The sequence below is a fragment of the Rhincodon typus genome, chromosome 40 (genome assembly GCF_021869965.1).
Source record: "Rhincodon typus isolate 14 chromosome 40, sRhiTyp1.1, whole genome shotgun sequence".
Lineage (NCBI taxonomy): Eukaryota > Metazoa > Chordata > Chondrichthyes > Orectolobiformes > Rhincodontidae > Rhincodon > Rhincodon typus.
The window spans coordinates 499,474-519,189 of NC_063371.1; the positions used below are offsets into that span (position 1 = coordinate 499,474).

The window sequence follows — 19,716 nt, forward strand, 5'->3', positions numbered from 1 at the left end:
GAACATCAAGTCAAGAGGAAGAAGGAAGCTTACTTAAGGTTGAGGAAGCAAGGTTCGGACGGGGCTCTAGAGGTCTACAAGGTAGCCAGGAAGAAACTGAAGAATGGACTTAGGAAAGCTAGAAGGGCGTATGAGAAAACCTTGGCGGGTAAGATCAAGGAAAACCCCAAGGTGTTCTATGCTTAGGTGAGGAACAAGAGGATGGCCAGAGTGAGGGTAGGGCCAATCAGGGATAATGGAGGGAACTTGTGCGTGGAGTCAGAGGAGGTAGCGGAGGTCCTTAATGAATACTTTGCTTCAGTATTCACCAGTGAGAGGGACCTTGATCTTTGTGAGGACAGCATGAAACAGGCAGATATGCTCAAACAGGTTGATGTCAGGAAGGAGGATGTGCTAGAAATTTTGAAAACATGAGGAAAATATAAGTCCCCTGGGCCAGATGGGATATACCCAAGGTTACTACGGGAAGCGAGGGAAGACATTGCTGCCCCTTTGGTGATGATCTTTGCATCCTCACTGTCCATTGGAGTAGTACCAGATGATTGGAGGGTGGCAAATGTCATTCCCTTGTTCAAGAAAGGGAACTGGGATAATCCTGGGAATTACAGACCGGTCAGTCTTACTTCTGTGGTGGGCAAATTATTGGAGCGGATTCTGAGAGATAGTATTTATGATTATTTGGAAAAGCACAGTTTGATTAGAAATAGTCAGCATGGCTTTGTGAGGGGCAGGTCACGCCTCACAAGCCTTATTCTTTGAAGATGAGACAAAACACACTGATGAAGGCAGAGCAATGGACGTGATGTATATATATTTAAGCAAGGCATTTGATAAGGTTCCACATGGTAGGCTCATTCAGAAAGTAAGGAGGCATGGGATTCAGGGAAATTTGGCTGTTTGGATACAAAGCTGGCTGTCCAACAGAAGACAGAGAGTGGTAGTAGATGGAAAGTATTCACCCTGGAGCTCGGTGACCAGAGGTGTTCCGCAGGGATCTGTTCTGGGACCTCTGCTCTTTGTGATCTTTACAAATGACTTGGATGAGGAAGTGGAAGGGTGGGTTAGTAAATTTGCCGATGACACAAAGGTTGGTGGAATTGTGGACAGTGTGGAGGGCTGTTGTAGGTTGCACGGGACATTGACAGCATACAGAGCTGGGCAAAGAAGTGGCAGATGGAATTTAACCCAGAAAAGTGTGAAGTGATTAATTTTGGAAGGTCGAATTTGAATGCAGAATACAGGGTTAATGGCAGGATTCTTGGCAGTGTGGTGAAACAGAGGGATCTTGGGCTCCACGTTCAAAGTTGCAAATTAAGTTGGTAGGGTTGTAAAGAAGGCGTGTGGTGTGTTGGCTTTCATCGGCAAGGGCATTGAGTTTAAGAGCCATGAGGTTATGCTGCAGGTCTGTAAAACCCTGCTGAGACCACACTTGGAATATTGTGTTCAGTTCTGGTCACCTCATTATAAGAAGGATGTGGAAGCTTTAGAGACAGTGCAGAGGAGATTAACAGGATGCTGCCTGGACTGGAGGGCAGGTCTTATGAGGAAAGGTTGAGGGAGCTAGGGTTTTTCTCATTGGAGCGAAGAAAGATGAGAAATGACTTGATAGAAGTGTACAAGATGATGAGAGGCATAGATAGAGTGGATAGTCAGAGACTTTTTCCCAGGGCTGAAATGACTATTATGAGGGGGCATAATTTTAAGGTGATTGGAAGAAGGTATAGGGGAGATTTCAGAGGTAGGCTCTTTTAACAGAGAGTGGTGGGCGTGTGGAATGCACTGCCGGCAGTGGTAGTGGAGTCAGATACTTAGAGACTTTTAAGCAACTCTTGGAAGGGCACATGGAGGATAGTAAAATGTAGGGTATGCAGGGTAACTTGATCTTGGTAGAATAATAGGTCGGCACAACATCGTGGGCTGAAGGGCCTGTACTGTGCTGTACTGTTCTATATTCTATGTTCTATCTGTTCACTGTTAGAGTTATGTAACTTGTTGATTACAGAGTGATTGTCAGGAGTTTATTTCATTTAACCACTCCTTTATAACAGATTTGGGGTGAGAGGCAGGTTATCCTGCTTGTCACACTTTTTGTAACAGACCATAGGGCGAGGCGTATTTCTCTGGGTATGTTGGTTTTTGTTATCGGAGGGAAGTCGACCTCCACTTTATAACAGAAGGCAGTGTCATTGTCAAAACTGTGTCAGGACTCAAAAATTTCCATCAAACTGCAATTTAAACAAATAAACCCCAACTCAAAACTGTAGATTTCCAGCAACGTGCTGATATAAAAGCAAAAATCACACTGAATTGGTTCTGTTACAATGGCATTTGAACAACAATGTATTTAAACAAGTTCACCTGTAATTTCAATTTTTAAAAAAATTCGGTCATGGGTGTGGCTGGCTGGCCAACATTTATTGACCATTCCAAGTTGCACTTGGGGTGGCAGTGATGAGCTGCCTCCTTGAAATGCTTTGGTTGACCCACAATGGCCTAAAGGAGGGAATTCCAGGATTTTGACCCAGTGACAGTGAAGGAATGGCAAAATATTTCCAAGACAGGGTGGTGAGTAGCTTGGAAGAGAACTTGCAGGTGATGGTGTTCCCAGTATCTATTGCCCCTATTCTTCTGGATGGAAGTGGTCATGGCTTTGGAAGGTGCTGCCTAAGGACCTTTGGTGAATTTCTGTATTGTATTTTGTCAATCGTACACATTGTTGCGGCTGAGCATCAGTGGTAGGAGGAGTGGATACTTGTGGATTGGTGTCAGTTAAGTGATCTGCTTTGCACTGAATGGTGTCAAGCTTCTTGAGTGTTGTTGAAATTACACCCATCCAGGCAAGGGGAGAATACTCCATCACACTCCTGATTTGTGCCTTGTAGATGGTGGACAGTCTTTGGAGAGTCAGGAGTTGAGTTACTCGCCACAGTATTCCCACTGTTTGACCTGTCCTTGTAGACACTGTATTTACATCGTGAGTCCGGTTGAGTTTCTGTTCAATGGTAACCTCCAGGATTTTGATAGTAGGAGATTTAGTAATGGCCAGTTTAGTAACAACCCTGGGCAGTTTTAGATTGTCTGTTATTTGAGATGGTCATTTGTGCGGCATGATTGTTACTTGCCACTTGTCAGCCCAAGTCTGGATATTGTCCAGATTTTGTTGCATTTGAACATTGGCCACTTCAGTATCTGAGGAGTCACAAATGGTGCCGAACATTGTGCAATCATCAGCAAACATCCCCACCTCTGACCTTATGAAGGAGGAGGGGTCATTGATGAAGCCAGTGAAGATGGTTGGGCCTTGTACACTGTCCTGACGAATTCCTGCAGAGATGTCCTGGAGGTGAAATGAGTGACTTCCAATAACCTCAACCGTCTTCCCACGTGTCAGGTGTGACTCTACACAGAGAGTTTGCACCTGATTTCCATTGATTCCAGTTTTGCTTGGGTTCCTTGTTGCCACACTCGATTCAATGTGGCCTTGATGTCAAGGGCTGTCACTCTCACCTCAACTCTGTTGCTATGATAATCTAAAATAATTTTGCATTTTTATGAGCATTCGTTTTTGCTTGATATAGCAAAAGAGCAAACACAACCCTGTCGACCCTGCTAAATCCTCCATACAAAGCTTCGGTCTTGTGCCAAAATTTGGAGAGCGGTCTCATAGACTATTCTAACATGAGCTTGACATAATCAATCATTTGATGCGCATTCATTTTTGCCTGATATACAATGGTTTACCCTGGCTAAGTTCAATGCGACTGTGAACTCCTCCAAATTAAACATTATCCAAAATTCAGATTTTTAAAGAACAACTTGGGAGGGTAGGCAATGGCACAGTAATATTATCACTAGATTAGCAATCCACAGATTTGGGTAATATTCTGGGGACTAGGGTTTGAATTCTAACACATCGAGTTTCAATTCAATAAAAACAGCCTGGAATTAAAAGTCTAATGATGACCATGAAACTATTATCAATTATCAGGGAAGTCCGTCTGGTTCACTGATGTCCTTTAGGGAAAGAAACTGCAGTCCATACCTGGCCTGACCTGGTCCAGACCCACTCAGTAAGCCACTCAGTTCCAGCAATTGCCACAAAGTCTCAGATAAGAAATGAAACTTGACAGGAATCCTAGCATTGACCTAGGTACCGGAAATGACAAGAGCAACCACAACACTGTTGACCCTGCAAAGTCCTCCGTACAAAGCTTGGGTCTTGTGCCAAAATTGGGAGAGCTGTCTCACAGACTATTCTAGCAAGAGCTTGACGTAATCCATCATTCTCATAGAATCATACCTTACATACAATGTCCCAGATACCAATACCATCATCATCAACCTTGTGTATTTCTGTTTCACCAGCAGCACAGACCCAGCAGAAGTGATGTCACAGTGCTGCACAGTTAGGAGGGATTTGCCCCGTGTAACTCAACAAGTCTCATGTCTTCAAATCAAATACGGACAAAGAAAGCATTTGCTGATTACTACATTCATGTCCCATTCCTGGCTGATGAATTAGTACTCCTCCATGTTGAACACCACTTGGAGGAAGCACTGAGTGCGGCAAAGGGGGAATGTATTCTGGGTGGGGATTTCAATGTCCACCACCAAGAGTGTCTTCACAGCAACACGAGTCCTGATCGCGCTGTTTGAATCCTAAAGGACTGGATCTTGACTGCAGACTGGGTCTGTGGCATATTGTCAATCAAGAGAAAAAGAAACAAACTTGACCTCATTCTCATTTTTTTTTGCCACAGATGTATCTGTACATGATAGTTGTGGAAAAGAGTGACCCCCCACAGTCCTTGTGGAGACAAAGTCCTGCCTTTACATTGAGAATACCTTACATTGTATTGTGTGCCATTATTACCATACTAAATAGGATAGACTTAAAATAGATCTAGCAACTCAAGACTGGGCAACCATGAGGCATTGTGGGCCATCAACAGCAGCAGAATCACAGCTTATCAGTTTATCCCCAACTTTAACATGACCATCAAGCTATTGGATCAATGGCTCAATGAAGAGTGCAGAAGGGCATACCACGAGCAGCACCATGCATACCTCAAAATGAGATGTAAACCTGGTGAAGCTACAAAACAAGACTATTTACAGGCCAGATTGCAAGAGCTGCAAATGCTGGAGTCAGAGACAACACAGTGTGGACCTGGAGAAACACAGCAGGCCAGGCAGCATCAGGAGAGCAGGAAAGTTGACGTTTCAGGTCGGGAGGGCCTGATGTGACCCTCCAGCTCCACACTGTGTTGTCACTATTTACTAGCCAAACAGCATAAGCAGCAAGTGATAGACACAGCAAAATGATTCCACAATCAAGATCTAAGCTTTGCAGTTTTACCACATTCTGTCACAAATGGTGGTGGGCAACTAACTCCCTGAAAGAGGGTCCACAAATATCTCCATCCTCAGCGACAGCAGAGATCAGCTGAACTGTGCAAAAGATACGGCGGAAGAATTCACAAAATTCTTCAGTCAGAAATGCCAAGTGGATGATCTATGTTGGACTCCTCAGAGGTCCCCGGCATTACAAGTGCCAGTCTTCAGCCATTTGATTCACTCCACGTGATATGAAAAGACAGCTGGTGGCACTGGAAACTGCAAAGTTTGACTGCCTCAACAACATTCTGACAATAGCACTGAACACATGCCTTCCACAACTAGCATCACCCCTAGCCAAGCTGTTCGAGTCCTGCAACAACAGTGCCATCTACCCAACCATGCGGAAAACTGCTCAGGTACGTTCCTTACACACAAAAACCAGGACAAATCCAACCCAGCCAATTACCACCCCATCAGTCTCAATTATAAGTAAAGCAGTGGAAGGTGTCATCAACAGTGCTATTGGGCAGCACTTGCTTCGCGATAACCTGTCCAGTTTGAATTCCACCAGGGCCACCTGTCCTTGTTACTGCTTTGGTTCAAACAAGGATTAAAAATGCAGAATTCTGGAGATGAGGTGAGAGTGACCACCCTTGACATCAAGGCCACATTTGACTGAAAGTGGCATTGGGAACACCTCAAAACTGAACAAAAACAAAGTTGCTGGAAAAGCTCAGCATGTCTGGCAGCATCTGTGAAGGATAAAACAGAGCTAAATGTTTTGGGTCCCGTGACCCTTCCTCAGAACTGATGGTGGCTGGGAAAACGTCAGTTTATATGCAGAAAATAGGGGAGGGGGATGGGGTAGGGAGTAAACGATAGGATAGAGCCTAAAGAGAGAGAAGAGCAGTTGGACAGACAAAGAGTTGATAACGATCAGGCTGGAAGGGTGAATAGTTGTTAATGGGGACTATTAGTGACTAACAACAGGTAGTGTGTAATGGTAGGCTATGAAGTCAGTGGGTATCAGAGGTAAACTCTCTGCTGGTCGGAATCATACCTAACACAAAGGAAGACGATTTTGTTTGTTGGAGATCAGTCATTTCCATGCCAGGATATCCATGCAGGAGTTCCTCAGGGTACTTTCCGAAGCCCAACCATCTTCAGCTGCTTAATCAGCGATCTTCCCTCCATTATCAAGGTCAGAACTGGGGATGTTCACTAATGATTGGACTATGTTCAGCGCCATTTAGGACCCCTCAGATATTGAAGCAGTCTATGTCCAAATGAAGCAAGACCCGGACAATCTCCAGGCTTGAGCTGAAAAGTGCTAAGTAACAACCATGGTATACAAATGGCAGGCAATGGCAATCTCCAGGGAAGAGAATCTAACCATCATCCCTTGATATTCAATTACATGACTCACACCAAAACTCCACTAGCAACTTCCTGGGGGGTTAACATTGATCAGAAACTGAACTGGACTAACCATATATATATAGACACAGTGGCTGCAGAAGCAGGTCAGAAACTAGGATCCTGCAAGAAGTAATTCACCTCTTAACTCCTCAAAAAGTGTCCACCACGTACCAGCCGCAGGTCAGGAGTGAGATGGAATGCCCCCATTTTCAGCTTCAACAACACACAGTAAGCTTGACACCATCCAAGCCAAAAGCAGGGCAGCACATTCACAAGTATCCACTCCCTCCATTACCAATGCTCAGTAGCAGCAGTGTGTTCTGTCGACAACATGCACTGCAGAAATTCACCAAGGCGCCTTAGACAGTATCTTCCAAACACACGACCACTTCCATTTTCTAGAGCCAGGGCCGCAGATACATGGGAACACCACCATCTGCAAGTTCCCCTCCAAGTCACTCACCATTCCTGACATTGAATTATATTGCTGTTCCTTCAGTGTCACTGCGTCAAAATCCTGGAACTCCCTCCCTCGTGGCATTGTGTACCTACAGCACACAGAATAACACAGTTCAAGATGACAGCACCACCATCGTCTCAAGGGCAATTAGGGATGGGCAATAAATGCTGGCCTAGGCAGCAACATCCACATCCCAGGAATGAATTGAAAAACCTTGTTCAGTCTCCATCTCCACTTCCTTAATTGGGGGTTATTCGGCAATCAAGTCAACCATATTAATGTGCAACTTGGGGTCAAATGATGTCTTCGATACTTGATTGTATTTTCTGGCCTACTGAATGGGCACCACCACAGCTGCTTTTTTTGAAACGTGGTCAGTAGGAGGAGGGGTTCCTCGAACACATATCACTTGATCACGAAAAGGGAAGAGTCGCAAACTTGATTCCTTCCTCCCTGGTTATATTGAATGGATTCTGAATGATATATTATTGATCTGTCCACCAGTTATTTCTTTCCACTGTTGCACGGATGGCTGACCAGCAGAAAATAAATGAAACGTGAGAGTTAAATACCTCAGGTCCAAACTGATTACATTGTTTGCTCGCCCTGCCCACAACCTTTCAAACACATGCAATAGCCTTTTAAAGCTGCCATTTCAAATGAAGGGCTTACACAAAATAAGAAAAGTGAACTCAATTACAAAATAACAGTCAAAAAAGTCATTCATAAAAGTAATCTCAACAAAATATGTTGATTATGAAAAATTATTGTAAGATACCTTGACCCAAAATATAAGGATCAGTTCAACATTAAGGAATATAGGATTGCAATCTCAGTAAAAATGGTAAGATAAGGATATGGCTATCTGGAATAGTTACAAATAAAAGATGCAACAGGGGCAAGTCAAAATGAAATGGTTTTACATGAATTAACAAGTCTGTATTCAGTTGTTGAAATGAACGGCTTCAGTTACAGAATCCCAGGATAGAATAAGATGATTATGTACAATCGAAGTGAAAGCTTTTGCCTTTGCTACCTCTAGACTAAATCACTGCTGCTTGGCCTCCTACGTTCTACTTCTGTAAACTTACGGTCATCCAAAACTTTGTTGCCTTTGTCTCAATTTGCATCAAGTCCCATTGACTCAGCATAACTATGTTCACTAATCGATGTTGGCTACCAGTTGAGGAAACCATTATTTAAAAATGCTCAATTTGTGCTTTCTATATAATCTTTTTTATCTCACTTTCCTTTAAAATATCTAGGCTTTTTGAATTCTTGGCTCTTGATTGCCCACCTGTTGATGGCTGTGCCTTCAGTTGGCAAAGTCCTATCCTCTGGAATTTCTTCCCTAAATCACCACTATGCTTGCCTCTTTCCAGATGCTCCTTAAACTCGCCTCTTCGGCCAGCCTTTCGGTCATTTGGCTCAAAATCTTCTTCTGTGGCTTTTCATGTTCTATATTATGCCTGCAACTTTCCTTGGGAAGCTTTACATTAAAAAAATGTTATTTTAACAACTTGTTGCTGACAATGTCTTTAAGAATGTATTCAAAATTAGCACAATGAAAACTGGCTAAGATGAAAAGGAAGTGAGGTCTTCATATGGGACAATTAGTTCAACATTGATTTTGACCCAAAATGGAACGACCAATTCACACCTTGACTAGATCATTAAAAATTAAACCTTTTGGTGACCATATTGAAATAGACAACACCATCTTGATCTTTTAGCGTTTTCTTCCAAAGCTTACTCTGAGGCTACAACCAATGACTCAGCTGCTCGAAACTCAATTGTTTTCATAGACCAAGGTCACCTAGATGATACGTGTACGTATGATGCAGTTAAGGTCTGCAACCCAACTTTAGCTGCCACAGGGCATTCTTCAGCAGAAAGGAGAAATTATGGCTTGGTCAGCAATCCACTGGTGCCATTTTAATACTCTCTTCAAAGCAGACATTCATCATGTAAACCGTAAAGGCATGTTACTTTGCCAATGCTTCAAAAATACTACATAGTAACCTTAACGCTGTTACAAATATGTTAAGACAGAAAATATGTAACAACTCAAAGCAGACAACTGAGATAACCATCTATTGTGATCCAATATTTTAACACAGTGTCAAACACACTTCTGGTTAACAGAGACAGCCACTCTCCCATTATAGAGTATCTGTTGTAATTTTGAGCAAGTGTATCCTGTCACAATTATGTTGAACAAATACATCACAAAGATATGCCTTAGAAAGCTTTTTTCTCCCTGCATGAGAGAATTTTTTTTCAAATTGCAAAATGACCAGCATTCATTGCCCATTGCTTGTGTGGCAGCATGATATACTGATGATATGCTGTGATACCTATGTTCACACAACATAAGAATTTTTTTTTAATTTATTTACGGGATGAGGGCGTCGCTGACCAGGCAGCATTTATTGCCCATCGCTAATTGCACAGAGGGCAGTTAAGAGTCAACCACATTGCTGTGGATCTGGAGTCACACGTAGGCCAGATCAGGTAAGGATGGCAGTTTGCTTCCCTAAAGGACATCAGTGAACCAGATGGGTTTTTCCAACAATCGACAATGGATTCACGGTCATCATTAGATTCTTAACTCCAGATGTCTTACTGAATTCAAATTCCACCATCTGCCGTGGCGGGATTCGAACCTGGGTCCCCAGAACATTATCTGAGTCCCTGGATTAACAATCCAGTGATAATAACACAAGGCCATTGCCTCCCCCTAAGAATGAGATGGACACATAGTGCTGAAGAACTAAATGAACTTTTATTACATGTTTACATATATACATATATACATCACAATCACAGGCACTTGGGAGCCTAGGCTCAAGCTAAGCTTTCCTTTGTCTAACACACTGCAAGAGGCCAGAGACCAGCACCCAGCAAGAAGAAGTCTGCAAGCTTTGTACCATTAGATCACATGCCATGATACAGTGCTGACATCATAAGCGTGTACCTTCAAGGTATATTGCACTTCTGCTATGAGAAATAACACAACACCATACATAACTGCCTTTGAGAAGATGATGGTGAGTCATATTCTCGAACTCCATCAACATGGTGTTGGCACACCCGCAGTGCTGTTAGGGAGGGTGTTCCAGATTTGTGACAGTGAAGGAGCAACAACGTAGTTCCATCAGTTTGGTATACTTGGTCCAAGCATGGACAAAAAGCTGAATTCCAAAAGTAAAGTGAGAGCAACTGCCCTCGCATCACCAATCCTTGAACACTGTCTCCAAACCTGCAATCTTGAAAACCTAGAAAGAAACGGACAGCACATGTTTGGAAATGGCACCCATTTGCAAGTGCCCCTCCATCTGTATTTCTACCATCCGGATCTGATTTTGTCAGTATAATCTGGGCAGTCCATGCAGACTTTGAGATAAGCAAGCTCCCATGCCCTGCTACATACTCTTGGATGACTATACACATAGAAACTAATGTCACATACCAATCTCATGTCAACTGACATGAGATACTTGCAGAGGAGCTGCCACTAAATTAAAACCCAACTTCTGTACAATGGAAGTTCTTTTTTTCTCCAACATTTTCCAGTGTCTATTAGTACATTGCAAAAGATTTCAGTGCCTGAAATTGCGTGGTGTAATGTATCTGTCTTAAATTAACATATACCAGAAGCAAATGTGTGCTTTCTCTTTAGAGCAGTCATGCTGAAATGGGCAATGACAGTGGCGATCACATAATATAACCAATTTTAAAAATTCAAAAACCACAACCTTCGGGGAGAAGGGATTACAAAGATACACAATCTTCTATCCAAGCTATTCCTCTTTATGTCAAATCCTAAATGGCTAACTGTTAGGAGATGCTGTGTCTAAAGACTGATCGATTGTGACTTTGCTCACTGCCAAAAGGCTGTAAGTTTGATTTCTTCAGGTAAACCAGAGGAGCATTTTAATGTAACAGCAATAAGTTACTCAATGGCTGAAACTGATGTTATGCAGAGATGAAAGCTTGGAAACTTGAGAATATCATAGAAGATTTCAGTAACAATGTTGACACTTGGATTCAGTTGGAGATCTAAATTGCAGTCAGCCAGCATTTAAATTAAATGCTGATATACATGAAGATATTTGAACTTAGATTATGTTTGCTGCAATTCTTTGCCTTCACTGATATGTTAGCAGCCTATAAAAAGAGTTATCATTTATTTCTCCAGCAGTATCTTGGCTGATAACACTAAGGTTCCTGTCCAATCAAGGTTCAAAGTCAACACAAAATAAACTACCTGAATTTTCATAAATACATAGAAAACGTTACCGCTTCAAAATCTAGGATGATTGCTTACATACAGGAATAAGATGCCAAACCAAAACTACATCCACAAAAATTCCAAACTTTTATAAATGTGCATTATGTGATTAAAGATATTTTATATATAAATTTTAGAATTTAGATTTTAACAGTAACCAACCTCACCTGCCACTGTTTATGTAGAGTTTTAAAAATAAATAGCTCTGTCAAACAGGCCTTCTGGAACACTGATTAAATGCATTTGTGTCAGAGAACAGGGAACACCTGGAGAGCTAATCAAAGATTGTTTGTGTTATGCTGGTTTATAACAGAGTGTAAACTTGAAACCCATTAGCTTGCTTTGGGTTTAGGATATCAAGGATTGATTTTAACTCAGAAGATCCATCGGTTGAAAGTTTTATGGTAATTCAGAAAGGCCTGGCAAAGAATCTCATTTATACCCCTCCCACCTCACACTTGTAGCAAAATGGAGAAGATGCCAGTGATTGCACCTAATAGTAGTGGGCAAGCAGCTTGTGTTGTTCTGATACTGTACTGTTCGTACCTTAAATATAGTCATTGAAATATATGTTTATGCTAATTTGGCAACACAGAAATAGTGAAATATAATGTTATTTAGTTCTCTTGCATAGTTAGTTGGCATTTGTAACCTGAAGCAGCAACACGTCTCAAATAAAGCTTGTATTCAACCTCCTTACCTCATGAATGAGATAACATAACATAATAGCAGCTTATTCGTCTAAAGCACTGATCAACAGCTAAAAATATCAGTGCAAGTCCGAAGGCCCACCTGAAGTGCTGCAACTGAATCACTGTGCTCACATTGGGAGGACTACAGTATTTTTGAGATTGAAGGTGATTTGGGTGCACTTGACATTTTGTCCCAAGCTGGCAATACAGAAAAATCAGCTGCAGCTTCAGTAACAGCAATCAGCTCAATATTGTGCTTTAGCAGAGTTCTTTCCAGCTGTTGCCACACTTGAGCATCATTAGCTGAAAACCATCAGATCTCAATCCGCTGCAGCAATATCACTCAGGGCATGGCTTCTGCTCAGTTCTGCAGATATTGAAGCTTGTTGCAATTTTTAAAGCAAGGTTTTTCTTGCAGTGAAAGAAAAAATTGGAAGGCTTAGCCGTTGGCAGCCAGGTTTCCAGTAGTGAACTGGAAAACATCTGATATCCCAGGAATACTCAAACTGTTTAGGCAGAGGATTGAATTATACTTTCTAGACCATAAGATGTGGATGCAGAAAAGCAAGTAATAAAAATTAGGATTGCCGTCTGTAATGAAAGTCTGCTTGGCCTGATGCTGATGAGAAGAATCTGTCAAAGCTGTGGGCAACATGAGAAAATCAGCATAAACTTGAAGTAAATTTCAGAGTAATATTGCATTAGAGACAGTCAAAGAGAGTTTGGATGACCTTGTTACCCAATGTAGAGAGAAATCAAAAGCTTCTGTTGTGCAAACGTTCAGAAGAAATAATGGAGTTGATTATCAAGGTATTCCAGAAAGATCATCCAGAAAAAGACAGAAGGGACACAGCATGAAAAGTATACTACAGAGCAGAGACAGATACACAATTTGTGTTCTAAAGAAGGGTCACTGGACCTGCAACATTAACTCTGCTTTCTCTCCACAGACGGTGCAGACCTGCTGAGTTTTTTTTCATCAATTTCTGATTTTAGGCATGGTTTGTTACAGTGTTTGCATGCCTTAAAGATCTGGAATGTTTGTCCATCCAATATTCATGGCACACAAGCAAAGCAAGATGGTTCATTGGTGTCCACATACATAATCCTTTGCAAAGCTATGTGTTTTCTTCATTTATGGCATGTGGGCATCGCTGGATAATCCAGCATTTATTACCCATTCCTAATTGCCCTTGAGCAGGTGGTGGTGAGTTATCTTCTTGAACCACTGCAGACCATTTGGTTTTGGTAGATCAACAATGCCATCAGGAAGGGGGTTTCAGGATTCTGACTCAGTGGCACAGAAGAAATGACAACAGATTTCCAAGTCAGGATTCTGAGTGGCTCGGAGAGGAATCTGCAGGTGGTGGTGTTTCCATGTATCTGCTGCCTGTGTTCTTCTAGATGGTAATTGTTGTGGGATTGGAAGATACCGTCTGAGGAGTCTTGGTGAATTTCTGCAGTGCACCTTCTAGATGGTGCACACTGCTGTCATTGTGCACTGATTCCATCATAATCCTAACTTGTGCCTTGTAGTTGGCGGACAGGAATTGAGAAGTCAAGAACTCACTGCAGGATTCCTATCTTCTGACTTGCTCTTGATTGACCGTAGCCAACTCCCAGGACTAGAATCAGAAGACCATTTTGACTAACTGTGACAGTACTCTCTGACTGACTCTAGTCCATCTGACCCCATTAAGGACTACTCCCTTTTGACTTATAACATGTCCATTTACTTGAAGCACAGCAGTGTTTTTGCCACGTACGCTGCTAGCACATGTTGTAGGTGTGACATTTATGCAGCCTGGTACCTCACAACAAATTGTCCAGCCTGTCTTGACTGTTCTGTACTCTCACCATTAACAAGCTGCCTGTGTCTCTGTCTGTACTAAACAGCAAGGCAAGCCAAAGAATCAGCAGCCTTTAGTTATGGCTGAAGAGCCGGTGTTAACAGGCAATTCAAACAACAGAGGCAGCCTGTAGTTTAGGACTGAAGAGGCTTTGTGTTAAAAAGTAATGCGAACAGGCAAAGGTGGCAGCTACCAAATGAGCACAAAGTGGGTGAGCACTAGCCAAGTCAGCCAACAGCCAGAAAATACATCCTTTGTAGATGCATGAGATATCCCCTGTGTGTCCATGCACACAAAGGAACCTGGCAGAAGCATGCAAGGCCTAAGTGTTCTTGAGCTCCAAAATGAAGTCAAGAGCTGAAATGATGTGTGACTTGCCAAAGGAAGCCATAATCATGTAGTGAGGCTTATGGTTTGGTGATGCCCACTAGTGTGGAGGAAGTGTGGAAGAGGACACGTTCATTGAGCACGCAAGGATATGGTAGTGATCATGCACCTGGATGAAGACCTAGAGAAGAAAGCAGTAAGCTGCTGCTAGCGCTTGATCTTGGGAATGGGCACCATCCAGTTCTCAGAAATGGTGACAAAATGTGGGGCTGCATGGGAATGAGGTGAGATTAGCTAACAATGAGATGCAAATACATGGAATTAAGGTAGTCGCCGCTCATTCACAAGATTCAGAACTGATCATTTAAATTTCAAGGGCACAATCAAAATTTCTTTCTTGATGTCAAGAATCTGAATTTTCATTCTAGCCGTATTTTCCCAACGTTTTCTCTCAGGTCCATGCTGCTTACATCAGCAGGAAGTTCTATCTCTCAACTATGCAACAGGAACCTCAATTTCCTTTTTTGGGTCCAAAGCAGACAGAGGCCCGGCTCCGTGACCTTCATTTTTAAAATTGGCTGCCTGCATATTGGATTTTTAGTCTGGGTTGTGGGCTGGATTGGGACTTGGGCCGAGCAACCTGGGACAAGTCTAAGAAGCTCCCTTATTTCCAAGGCAGCTTGCACGGAAAGCCTGTTTGGGACCTCTGCGACTGCAAGAAAGATTAAACAGACAACATTCCTCCTGCTCTCACCGCATTTAATCTCCGCACTCTGTATCTCCAATCTGTTACATCCAATTGCCCCTCAAACCTCTTTTGCCATCCAGTGCTCATCGAGCCAGCCTCATGCTCATCATACTCAGTGTGTCAAACTATGCCTCTCTCTAATGGCCCCTCATGCCCTGTATGCCTCCAATCACCTCAGGATCCTTAACAGCCACGATGTCAACTATGATCTTCCACACCGCCATCCTATGTCCTTCTCTCTTCATGCCAACTCGCCTATCATATTGTAGGCATTAATCAGGAGGCATCTGACAGAAAATAACGTTACCAATAAACTTATTGGGAAAAAATACTTTACTACAAAACAAATATCCAACACAATGAAATTGCACATTTCACTTACATGACTTATTTAAAAAGCATTTCACTTAAGTAGTTAACGTTTTATGTCAATAAATATCTCACTCAAGTGGTTAAAATGTGATGTCAATAAACATTTCCTTCAGTAAGCAGGTGGAGCAGTCTATCAATAGGCACCTGACTGTGAGAATGATAATTTTGCAGCACAATCCTTTAAATTACCAGGCACTCTGAGATACAAATCACTTTTTTTTTCCCCCAGACATTTTCTTGATGACTTTTTGCAAGTGCTAATGTGTTTCTTCACTTGAGATGCGTAAGCATGCTTTTTCACAATCCCAAAGGGTGCCTTACCTGCTCTTGAAGACATGCTGATTTCTCCAAGAGGAGAAATATAAAACATTCCACCAACACCCACCCCTCACACCCCTTCATTCTCACCTACTCCCCATGCTATTTCACCCATGCAACCTAATGTTTTTTGCCCATCCTCCATGGTCAGTCATAGTTCAATGCCAACTTAGTGCCTAGTTCTTTCCACCAACTTTACTCTCTTCACTTACCTTGCCAATTCATTCTAAGGAGCCATGGTGAGTTCTTAGAGTGCTTCTTGTGGATGTTACACAATTCTGCCACTGTTTCTCAGTAATGGAGGAAGCGATTTTAGAAGATGTTGAATGCAGTCTTAAGCAAGTGGGCTGCTTTGTCCTGGATGGTTTTGATCTCCTTGATTTGCTGGGGTTCATCCAAGCAATTGGAGAGTATTCCATTATAGTCTTGACTTACGCATTGCAAATGGTGGTCAGGTTTTGAGGAGCCAGGATGTGAATTACCTACTGCAGACATCTTAGCCTCTGATCTGTTCTTGTAGTCACAGTATCTATATGGCTGGTTCAGGTCAGTTTCTGGTCAATGGCAAAACCCACATTTTGAGAATTCTAGACACTTAAGGGTAAACTGATATCTGTTGATACTGTTCACAGATCTTTTCAAGTCAGAAAGTTCTACGAGATTTCTGTACATTTACAGACAATCATTTTTGTTGTTAACTGCCCAAAAGGCACAGTCACAAACAAAAACAGAAATCACTAGAAAAGCTCAGCAGGCAAGGCAGCATCCATGAAGAGAAATCAGAGTTAACGTTTCAGGTCGAGTGACCTTCCTCAGAACTGGGCAAAGAGCACGGTACCGACTCACTTCAAAGGATCTGTGACCTCCAACCCACAGGATAATAGACACCCCCCTCACCCTGTTGTTTCAAAGAATCCTTGGCCCCACCCAACCCCGCATCCTGATATCTTATCCTGGGGGCTATCTCAGCTCTGTAAAGAGGTTCCCTCATTATCCAAAGGAAATGCACTAACAGCAGACTTCTTCCTACCTGATCTAATCTCCACACTCCAGATTCCAGACACCAGGGACTCCAAAATCCTATTTCACTGGAGCTAGCTGGTCATTTAAATCGCCAACTGTCTCTAGGAACGATAGTCTGCCCCCAGTTCCACCCTCATGAAAATGAGAAATCAGGGTGGGACAGAATTTGCAATTCCTGACAAATTCTGGCATTTTTGCCATGGCAGAGAAAGTGTCCATCCTGTCAGAAATCAGGCTTCTCGTGTGCCTCTTCTAGATCTGAAAACTTGAATACATAGCCTCTAATTTGTTGATTTTCATGCAGGTTGTGGCCAATGACACTTATTTCATACCGTCAATAACAGTACATTAATTTTACCCTTACACTCGATCTCCTATCTATCAATCATCAGCCCATTACAAAGTTACTTCCAATTCCATGTGCAATTTGCTTATGATATATTGTGCAGGAGCTTATCAGATGCTTTTGGAATAAAAACATCAATCAAAACTCTTCTGTCCATTATGTCAGTGACCTCTTCAAGAAATTAAACAAGATTAGTGAACTCTTTAGTATTCAAATAACCACTTCACGTTAATTCTGATTTCTCTCCATGGATGCTGCCTGATAATTGTTGTGTTATGTCTCACAGCTTGTACACAATGTATCTTTAAGAGGCATGCTGATTTTCACTATATCACAACATGTGACTCAAAGAAGGACAAGATGGACACCGTCTCTGCTGCAGCAGAAATGCCAGAAAACTTGTCAGGAATCACAAATCCTGTCCCAAACCTGACTTCTCATTTTCACTGTATTATAGCACATCACTCAAAGATATCAAGGTCTCATTCATCATTCTAATGATGCAACTTGAAGCATGGCACTCTGATGGGAGCATTCCACTGTTTGTAACTGAATAGCTCAGTATTAGCCCAAACACTGAAGTGCTTTTGCTGTTATATATGCAGGAGCTGTAACAGACATCTGATAAATCTTTTAGCTGTATCTGATAAATCTTTTAGAAGTATGTTACCCACATTTAATTCCTTTAATATGGCAGCTAACATAAATATTGCCTCATCAGGTATAGATACACTGCAAAAGCAAAGGCCTACAACACAGCAGCTGATCAATAATCATTGGAATGACTCAATTATTTCATATGATTTTCTTGCTTTCAAAACACAGACAAATCAGTTAGAGTTGTAATATCAGGGGTTGTGCTTCAGCTCAACTTTGTACTGGGAACAAATGGAAGGCAAACATCTAAAGAGAGGTGTTTGTTTCAATTCCAGTTTCTTAGCCAGAAACTTCTTATTTTCTGATAAAGCAAACAGTTTTTGTTCAGTTCATGAGTTCTTCTGCACTATCAAGATAAAAGTCAGAGTTAGCTGAGACAGTCGAGACAGCAAAAACAATTAACAGATTTGTTAACAAAATCAGAACAAGCGTGATTGCAGATAAAATACTGTCTGTTATGGATTGAAAACTGAAATGTGCAAAACTCTGACAGGGGCACTGGGGATAGGATATTTCTTTTGGCTGGTGAGTCAAGAGTCAGGTGACAGTCTCACAATAAGGAGCAGGCCAATTGAAACTTAGATGAGCAAAAATTTCTTCACTCCCAAAATGGTGAATGTTTTGAAATCTGTACTTCAGAAGGCTGTGAAAGTTGGATCATTGAGCATGTTCAAGACAGAAACCAGAACATTTGTGGATGCCAGTGACATCAAGGGATACGAGGACCATGGGCAAAAGAGGTTCCCTGATGATCAATGATTTGTGTGAATGGTGGAGCAGGATCAACAAACTGAATGCCTACACAATTCAAGCAGTTCATTCTAACGACAATAGTTTCTCATCAACCCCACCAACACCAAGTTATGGCACACTACACACATTCAATGACACTCTGTTGTATGGAGCTGGCATAACGATTTGTCAAGAGTTTGTGAAAAGTAGCTAAAACATGACCATAATGTATGTTCATTTTTTTGGTGCTGTGCAAATTTGGTTAAATTCTTGTTCTATTGCAAAAGTGAATTTTAAGAGTACTGAAATTATTCCAATTTGTCCTATGGAATCAATTGCAAACAAGAAACCCCAAAATAACTTGAGATGCAGTACGACAACATGCCTTGTGGTGATCATAACATAAGACCCAAAAACCTAACAATGGGTTTTGAAAAACTATCAACATTCATCAAATCCAGATGTTGAGCAAAACAAAATATAAATTTAGAGCTACGTTGTTGTGGATATTTTTCTTTCAAGTAAAACAAAATAAATCATAAATTGTGTCACCCTGGATTCCTCTTGTGTATTTGCAAATAAATGGCTAAACAACAGCACCTCAGAGTATGTTGTATTGCTTATCTTTTGGATGAAACATGGTGAAAATGGAGACAGAATGCTTGTATATCTCAAGGGGTTAAAAATTTGCAAGGACAAATTTTTAAAATAGGTTTGGAACTGTCACTTATGGTAGCAAAACCATTGTTGCATCATATCACAGAACATTTAGAGTTTATGAAAAATGTATAAATGTTTTTGAAAACTGAGGGACATAAAATATAATCAGTGAAACACAGCATGCAATGAAGAAAAATTAACAGTTCTCATGTACCTGTTAAAACTGGCTCACAAAAGCTTTTTTTAACAGGATGTGAAAGTGTCAGTCATGTGAAAAGTTATTTCTACATTTTAATCTGTATGCCGGTTGAATTCTAAGAGTTCAAACAGGACAGCTGTCACAAGAAAAGGTTGTGGTGTCTGAAAGGCTTCAGAACAGGTGAAAGCAATCTACCAAGGGAAAGAGAACAGAATTGGAAATGTTTCCAACCTCATCTGGAAAGCAATTTCTCTCCTTTTGAAGCTTACTTTTGTTGGT

At 41.6% G+C, this 19,716-nt stretch overlaps 1 protein-coding gene and 1 long non-coding RNA gene across 8 annotated transcripts in view; one reads left to right on the forward strand and one right to left on the reverse strand.

Moving 5' to 3' along the window:
* LOC125487336 overlaps positions 1 to 19,716 on the forward strand; it is a 167,759-nt gene that overhangs the window by 99,408 nt on the left and 48,635 nt on the right. The gene's annotated exons all lie outside the window — the stretch shown is intronic.
* LOC109927965 (methylcytosine dioxygenase TET3-like) overlaps positions 1 to 19,716 on the reverse strand; it is a 331,959-nt gene that overhangs the window by 76,009 nt on the left and 236,234 nt on the right. The gene's annotated exons all lie outside the window — the stretch shown is intronic.